The following is a 9,459-nucleotide window of genomic DNA, read 5'->3' as shown; positions in this document are numbered from 1 at the left end:
GAAAGGGGAGGTCTATCAGATGGGAAAAGAAATGGAGCAGGAGCTGAGGGGATGGGAGCAGGACAAATCCAGTACACAGAAATCCAAACCCCAAGGAGGGTCCTGAATCCAGATTGTAGGATAGCTGAAATGTCAAACGGCAGGCAGGCCCAGGGCACTAACAGGTGTTGGGATAGCAGTTCTGAGATGGAGCCCCGCGTCTGATCCAAAAGTGTCTCACCCCAAGATTCTTCAGTTATTCCTTGTTTAGAAACCATTGCCTCAGCATGAAGAAGGGCTAGACTCCCCCACAAGTGTGGATTACGGCAGTGTGTATTTATTGGAGTTTATTGATGCCAAAATATCCCAGATACCAGGAATCAGTTTCAAACAAACACATGTTTGTGTCCATTTCCATCGATATCCATACGAGTTAGACTAATATAGGACTTGGAGATTCCTAATTCAGCCTTTCATTCTTCAAACATGCCGTTGACGTCCAGAGTGGCCAAGTGACTCCCCAGAGAACACACAGTGAGAGGCTGTGCTGAGACTGGAACTTGTACCTTCTGACATTCTGACCAGCATTTCTCCCATCGCCCAGGCTCTTAATATGCACAGAGTATTATGAATGAAGGACCAGGTCTCTGGGGCTCCAGCAACCAGACTATCACAAATTAAATCCCACAGAAGGGAAGGAGAACACTCCCCGCAACGGCAGGAAGCTGAATGAGAAAGAGGAGTTCTGAATGTGTTGCAGATTCAGCTTATACTTGCCCCTGGAAGGCAGATGTGTGATCTGGGATGTATGATGGACGTATTCATCTGGAAGTAACAGAAACCCCAAGCTTTGAGCACTGAAATGAATACAGTCTTTAGTCCCGAGTCTTCATTTTACTGCGGCGGGAACTGAAGCCCAGGGTGGCTCTGGGCTCCTAATCATGGTCACACATGAGCTAGTTGAACGTGGCCCCTTTCAAAGCAATTACCTTGAGCGATTTTATACTTATTCCTTACGATGTTGCTGACACTACTCAACTTTTGGAATTTCTTTCATTTAGTTAACGAGCTGCCTACACGAGAAAATGGAACTCTTCTGTTTCATAGATGCCTCTGCCTTCTTCCCCACCCTCTGTCTGCACCAAAGAGTACCTCCCAGCTCACTTACTCATTAATTCAACAAAAATGTGTTGAGCGTGGGTACATCGGATCCACTGTGTGACCTGATTCCATATGACTCTGGCTTGTTTCAGAAAATCACATTCACACTTGGCCCTTTACGTGCAGCCTGCCATCTCCCCGTCCCCCACCCCCCCGCACCTCATGATAAGGTGGATCCATGAAGCAGGTTGTCTGCTGTAGGCAGTGGTTTTGGAGTTAGTTCTGTCTGGTAGAACTTTTTGTGATGATGTAAATGTTCTAGAATTTGTACCTCCCCCCATACAGTAATTATTAGCTATGTGGGACTATTTAGCACTTACAATGTGACAAGTGTAACTGAGGAACTGAATTCTTAAATTTTACTGTAACTAATTTATAAAGAGCCACACTTGGCTAGTGGCTACCAGATTGGGCAGCACAGTTCTTGACCCTTCCTCCATTTCCTCCCAAACCCATTCTCGTTTCTCCCAGAAGCTTCAACCACTACTTTGAGGCATAGCTCTCTTTTCTTCTCTAGAACCCCCGTGTTGCTTTGACTCTTCTCTTCTCTGGCTCAATTTCACTTTCTAGTTTTGGCAACTGCATGATTCACAGGGAGATGCTCTCCATTCTAGTCTTGGGTTCATGGACTTTCACAGATGCCCCGTCCTGATCACCACACAAGGGGACCAAGAGGCTCAGACATTTGCCAGCCCACTGGAGACATTCAAAATAGTGTCCTGAGTGCTCTTTCCCCTTTTGAATAGGGTGTCACAAAAAGAGAAATTTGCTCTGGGTCACAGAATGGCTTCATCCTTGAGGTAGAGCTTAGAGGCAGGCAATGCAACAGGTCAAGTCCTCCCCTCTGTGAGCGCTGGAAAACGAGACTGAACAATTCTTATTCCTGACACTCTCAGACACCTCAAACCAGTCACTCACAGAATAAAGCAATATTTTCATGGTACAGTGATCGCATCCTCATTGCTCTTAGTGAAGGTGCTTGTCTGGAGGCGCAGAGTTCCTTCACCTGCCTGTTGGAAGCTGAGATGCCGGGGGCTGGCGAGGGGCTGCATTAGCAGGTCGTGTTTCCAAAGATGGCCGCCACAGGAGCTCCCACCTCATCATCTTCTTCCCTTGAATCTGGAAAGGCTTGCAACTTGGGAAGGCCAGTGACACATACTTGGAGCTGAAATCTGCCATGGAAGGAGTACAGCGTCTCTGAGGCTGCCATGCTGTGGGGACGTACGAGCCGATGGAGAGGATGTGTGCAGGTGCCCCGGCGGGCAGGTGATGTCTGCAGATGCTCCCAGCTCTGGAAGCTTCAGATGCCCCCATCCTTGCAGTCTTCCCAGCTAAGGCCCCAGACACGAGGAGCAGAGGAATTCTTTCTTCATAGTGCCTGTTTCACATTCTTGGCCTACAGAATCTGTGAGTGTAATAAAATAATTGTTGTTTTAGACCACTAAGTTTGGGGTAATAATACCTGCAATTGCTCCCTAAATCCCAAGAAATGAATGACAGAACACCACTCCTGACCTGTAGTTCCCAGAGAACACTCATTAATTGCCCCTACTCGAGGGACTCAACTAATTCATGTGGGTGAGCTGTTTTTCCCCCTATCCTAGAGGAGAAAGAGTGGGTGCTCTTTTGTTGCAGTTCTTTAGGGTCTCCTGGTTAAAACGTGAAGTTAAGAAAGGAGGTCTCCAAAAGACTTGCTCATAAAGTTTGGGTTTTATTCCAGAGAGCAAGCCTGCCATCTTGTTCCCTGTTTGGCTCTTCACTTGGTGACTGGGCTCTTGACCTGCCAAGTGCTCACAGACCAGGCTAGTCCACTGTGGGGAGGTGGCATGGTGCCTGGGGGAGGGGAAGCCTGATCCAAGGCTCAGGATCCAGTTTTGGAGGCTAGGGAAGGAAGAGGGGCCTGGGACTGCGGGGTTACCATTTGGCTCAACCTGGAGTGAAGAGGCCTGCGCCGCCGAGAAGCACGGGGACAGGTGTGTCTCACAGGTGCTATGAGGGGCTGCTGACGAGACAACTGGACCCAACCTCAATGCAGGCCTTTGTTTAAAGCGGCAGCTTTCCTTTCTCTGCAAAAGCACAGGAAGGGGAGGTGGGTGTCCACTCCTCCTCCCCCACCCCAGTCCCCCGACAGCCATAAGTTTAGCCTGGACATAGGAAATGAGAAAAAGATTGAAGCAAATGTGAGGTTGGAGTTTTAAAATAAACAGGACTATGTTTTAATAACTGTGTCACACATTACATGAAGGGAACCCTCCACCCGGCAGCAGGGCACAGATGGTGACAGATACTGGAAAAAGAAAGGCATTTCACCAATGCACCCCCGCTTGTTGAATAGTCACTAACCAAAGAGGTTACACGCTCCATTGCCGTGGGGGTGCAGGTCCTGGTCTCACAGCCCTGGGTGAATCCCACACTTACCAGCTGGTGACCTCCACACATCCGTGGAGTCTCCTAGGTCTCCATCTCCAGTTTGTAAAGCGGGGCTGATACATGCTCTGTCACACAGTTCTGAGGCTTCAGTGAAGCAGTGTCCATATACATTCAAAAAATTTTAAAAGCTGCTTATCGCTCTGTCTGCTCCTGGTAAGACCTCCTTGGCCTCAGCCCCCTGGAACGCTGCCTCCTTGCCCGGCCCCTGTGTCACTGAGCACTGCTGACCCGAGGTTCTGTCCTGCCTCCGGGTGCTCCCAGGTCCCCTCTGTTCCACACTCGATTGGTTTTCCTTGCAGGCACCACCGGGTGCATCTTTTTTTTTTTTTGCCTCGACCACCTTTCCCTTTCCCTTGAGTCCCCTGCATTAGTGCTGCCGCCAGAGGACTGTCCATTGCCCTTGGGGACCCTCTGAAAGGGGCAGCTCCAGACGCCCATCCAGGCCCCTGGCTCTTCTCAGCAATATTAGGCTGGAATAGCCGGGCCCAGCTGGGCTGCATGCTGCCCCGCCAGGAGACACCTTTTAAAAACCGAGGTGTGATTTACCTATAGTGGAGCGTACAGATCTTAAGTGTACAGCTTGATGGATTATTACATATGCACCTGTGTAACCACTACGGAGGTTGAGATTTTTAAAGCTCTGCCCAGTCAACAACTTTTCCCTCAGAGGTTGCTGGCCAGGCTGACTTTGAAACCCACAGATTCATTGCCCCTATTTCTACATATAAGAAGTTTAGACACAGAATCTACAGTTATGGAATCTAACTGTATGTCGTCTTTAGTATCTGACTTATTCTGCTCAACATAATGTCTCTGAGAGTCATCCATGTTGTTGCATGTACTAGTAGTTTCTTCCTTTTCATTCCTGAGTGGTAGTGCATTGTATGAATATACTACACGCAATCGTGTGTCCATTCAACTTGACAGCCATTTGAGTTTCCTTCTGACTTTTGGCAGTTATGAGTAAAGCTGCTACATGTATTCACAGAATGTGTGTTTTGAAACATATACACTCAACTCTCTTGAGTAAATACCCAGAAGTGAAATCGAGGGGCTGGGGTAGGGGTATACTTCACTCTCCTAGATATGGTGGGCATTCAATGAGTGCCAGGTATTAGCGCCGCAGTTAGCTGTCAGGCACTAACACGGGAATGTATGCACTTGGGGTTAAAAAGTGTTTATTGTAAGTAAAGCCTCTTTGGCAGGTCTGGCGCTGGTTTGAGGGGAGAGCGTGAGATGTTGAGGGGCAGGAAGACAGAGGAACTCCAGTGAAAGACCCGCAGGGAGAGGCAGGTCAGGGCTGGGGTGAGAAGGGGGCCGGGCGGAGGGTCACGCCAGTGCTGAGAGCCGGGGTGAGGACGGACCTGTGACCCCCACGCAGCTGTGCCCACAAAGAGAGCAATAAAGTAGGCTTCCACAGGATTTCCTGTCATGGTTCCTAATTGGCTGCCTTCACCTTGGGAGTCTTTAGTCATAAAACACTTAGCTGCCAAAACATTATCAATTCAGTCATATGGATAATGTATCAGCAATGTAATTCACAATTAGGGCGGCTGTCCATCTACGGCCGCTGGGGGAATACAATAGGGCCTGAGCCCTGCCCCTCCCTCTCTGTTCCAGCCTCCCCTCCAGGCTACGAGTAGCCCCCCAGTGCCGTCCCGCCTTCCCCCAGCACCGTGGGGCCTGTTCTCACGTCTCCAGCCGGAGCTCCCAGCCTTCCACTCCCGGCAGCCCTCCCCCGCTCCCAGGAGTACTGGAGGATTTTCTGCACATCAACCGGGGATCGTGAGAGCGATTGAGATTAATGGTGGAATTTCATAAGTCAGACAGAGAAAAACAAACACCATATGATTTCACTTATAGGTGGAATCTAAAGAACAAAATAAATGAACAAAAGATGGAAACAGGCTCAGACACAGGACAGACTGACAGCGGCCCGAGGGGAGGGGGTTGGAGGACTGGGTGGAAAAGGTGCAGGGCATTAAGAAGTACATATCGGTAATTACAGAACATTCATGGGGATGTAAAGTGCAGCACAGGGAATACAGTCAATAATGGTGCAATAACTACGTATGGGGTCAGGCGAGTACTGGAACCGTCAGGGGACAGCTTTGTAAAGTATATGATTGTCTAACCACTATGCCGTGCACCTGAAACTAATACAAAACAATATTGAATGTCAACCGTAATTGAAAAATAAAATTTAAATGTAAAAAATGGTGGAATTTCAGGCACTGTGGGGAGGAGGAGTTGAGAAAGAATCAGTGGAGACTTACAAGTATCCTCAAACCTGCTGTGCCTTTTCCGTCCTTGCGTGTGATTGCCCCTGCTGATAATACATCACTGCACTCCGGCTTCACCTAATTTGGCTTAAATTAATGATCCTTAACCTCCCCCACATGGCCCTTACTTACCCCCAGGCCTTTGCCCCCCTGTTCCCTTCATCCTGTTCCCACACCAGCCTTTGCTCTCTGCCCTCTGTACCCCAAGTCCAAGTTCTCCCTCCACACCCCAAGTTCTTATCTCACAGAATCTGCAAACAGGGCCTCAGCCTGCTTGCACCCTCCCCTAACCTCCCACCCCTGCTCATTCCCTTTATAGCTTCATCTCTCCTGCTCTCTTCCAGAGCACACAGGACCTGAGATGGACTTCAAAGCCCATCTGGGAGTGGAGGTGGGGTAGGGGTCGCCTTGAGTCTGCCTGGAAAACATCCCCCATTTAAGCTGGGACAAGTGCGCTGTGACCATTAAACACTTCCTAGCAGCCATTCCCCAGAAAAGTTCAAAGGAGCTTGCTGCTGTTCATCACTGCTGAGTGACTTCGTTCCAGTATCTGGAGCTGCAGTGCCCTGAGGGAGACGGGATACTTACGAAGCACCTTGAGTTTTCAGCTGACGCCATGGAGGCCAGGGGTCGTGCTTTGCTCAGGGACAGCCAGTTGATAAGCAGAGAACCTGAGCTTCTAGCCATTTTTCCAAGTCTCAAGCTGTTTCTCTTTCCTCTGGGCCCTGCGTAGCATGGCCCCTGCTGAGTGTAACAAACGCAGCTCACTTTCTGCTGCTGCCACCCCTGGCCACTTTCCTGTGACCCAGACAAACCAGTCCTATCCTGCCATGGGGCCTTTGCACTCTCTCTGATCCCTCAGCTATGAAAGGACTTCTGCATCTTTGATCTCGGGAAGCGTGACTGCCTTTGGGAGGCCTTTCCTAGCTCCTCTATGGAGCATTCTGCAGTCATTCTGTACCTCGGCATCTGACCCAATGCCATCATGTCCCTTATCCCAGCCACCTTTATCTTTTATCTTTGTCTCCCTTATTAAAGCAAGGGCCTCAGGAGCCACATCCACTGCTTGGCTCCCTGCACTTGGCACACAGCAGCATCCTCAGACCCGGGCAGCTGAGACCCTTACACTGGGCCCTGGGCCCTGAGGCTGTGCCCTCTCTATGGGGTTAGGAGCCCACAGGGCCGAGGGGATATGCCCACCCAGAGCCCAGTCTCTCTGGACAACACTGTGGGTACTCGGGAGCTGAGAATTCCCTGGCTACAGGGCCCTAAGTCCACTTCCAAGGCCTTGGTGGGTCTCATCCTCTTGGGGGCAGATCACACCACGGCCTCGGAGACCCTGAGCCCTCAGGGGTGGCCAAGGGGCAGAACATGGAGCTAGGACTCCTCAGAACCTCGGCAGATGGAGCAAGATGGTGTGACAAAAGGGGGTTTTCTAGCTGAGGGCTAGCGGTCTGGGGGTGGCAGGGGGGACTCTCCATGCCACCAAGTTTTAATGCAGATTCCAGGGAATGCCACCTGGAACTGTACAGACTCCAGGTCATTATGAAAGTATACTATTGAACAGTTTGTTGATTTGATTTATAACTTAAAATTTAGATTGCTCTCTAACCCAGAGCCTGACAAATGTCAGGGACAGGTCTGCTAGCATGTAGCAAGCAGCCACTAAACATTGGCTGAATACATGTATAAATGCATGAACAAATAAGTGAATAAAGTTTAGGCCATACACCAGAGCCTCTACGGTGGCAGCTCACAGAGGTTCCACAGACAGTAAAGCTGACCCTTCCGGTCCGCCTGGATATACCCACCCAAGTGAGGGGCTTGTGCCAGGGTGGGTGGCATCAGCCTCTCCACTGAGATCAAATCTAAACTGTAGCCAAAATAAGCAGCCATGTCTATGGTGGCCTAGAAGGCGGCTTGGAGCTTTTCTATGGATTTAATTTTTTCTGCTCACTATGCCCTCGACCATGGACTACATGTGCGTTTAAAGTAAGGCATTAAGAAAAACTGTGCCCTATCGCCATCTCCATTCCATTTCTCTAGACATGAAGAAGCCTGTGGCTAAGCCCCAGTGAGATAATATATTAACAAAAGAAGAAAAAAAGAGTTAATTCCATAAAATGCAGTTCCTGCTAAGTCAACTCCTTTTAAAACATTTTAGAGATTTTAAGGTCAAGAATTAATGGTCCGCTTACTTCAAAGGAATCAATTTATTTCTTCAGCATTTATTTTCAGAATCAATCATTTTGCGTCACCTAGAGAACTTAAGAAATTGAACTTGAGAGCGCATTACCGTAAAACACTCATCAGTCTATGTATGACTTGTAACTACTAAGAGTCTTTTCACATAAATCCCAGAGATAGTTGATTTCTTGTTGCTGTGCTCTAAATGTCATAGCTGGTAATAATGTGGTCCTACAGAGGTGTCCTAACTAATGGGTAGCAAAGTGGAGGCTCTGCAGGGATTCGTTCAGATCAGCAGACGGCGGGACTGAATGCACACAGGCCTGGCCTGTACTTGGTGCTGAAAGGGGCTTCCAGTGCCCTGAGCAGCGTGAGCAGCCGGCTCAGGAAATGCACAGAGACACGCATGTGTTTCCCCTCGGCTAGCTGAGTTATTCCTGGAAGATGCGTTTGTTTGGGGCCCCGAACTATTTTTAAAGATTTGTGCAGAGTAGTTGGAGGGTAATAATTGGGCACCAGTGTATTTTTGGACACATTGGTTATGTTTCTGCTATATAAAAACATCTGACCAATTAGACTGATGTTAACATTTCAGAACTTTGACTATTTGGGTGATTTGGGGGCAAGTCACACCAGCTTGGATAGATGATCTGTAAGGCTGTCTCCAGTGCGAATAGTCTGGAAAACCCCATGTTAATCAACCCTACCAGAGGCTCAGAAAGAACAGTTCTGGCTTCAGAAATTGGAACGTCCGGAGGAATGAGGGTCATCTACTATTGGGCTGTTTGGCAGTTGCACACCCAGTGAATAGTCCTGGGAGCAGATTAGCAAGGGAACCTTGAGAGAGAGAGCCTTAGTAACTCAAACCTGTAAGCCTCCTCTTAATGGAGAAGTGGTTCTGGATTAATAAATGTTGAAATTACATGCTCATCCCAAATAGGAGTTCATGCTGAGCGTCATTACTGCAGTAGAGGAGAGATAGCAGCAGGCCAAGGTTACCTGCTCTCCTCAACCTCCAGTACTAACTGGATCAAGGTTACATTCTCCCCAACAGCCACCTCGTTAACACCGCGTTTGACTGGATATACTAATGAGAAACCTGGGTGGGAGCCACTTCTAGCTGCACGAATGGGGGATAGAAGATCTAGGGATTCCACCCCAAACTCTTCACTGACTATAGATTTGGCCTTGAGCAGATCTTAATGGCTCAGGTCCTGTCCCCCTTGAACATGTTACAACCTATTATTTGTCTCTAATGAGAATCAGGTCAAAATTCACACTTGGGGCAGCCCTCAGACTAATGAAGGTGAGTGTAGCAGTGCTTCCGGCCCTTGCCTGTACACTGGAATCACAGGAGGAACTTCAACACTGTGGGGGCCCACCCAGAGATTCTAATTTCACCAACCTGAGGGTATTCTGG

This window comes from Artibeus jamaicensis, unplaced genomic scaffold (assembly GCF_021234435.1).
Source record: "Artibeus jamaicensis isolate MK-2021 breed Jamaican fruit bat unplaced genomic scaffold, CSHL_Jam_final scaffold_474, whole genome shotgun sequence".
NCBI lineage: Eukaryota > Metazoa > Chordata > Mammalia > Chiroptera > Phyllostomidae > Artibeus > Artibeus jamaicensis.
This window is presented reverse-complemented; position numbering follows the sequence as displayed.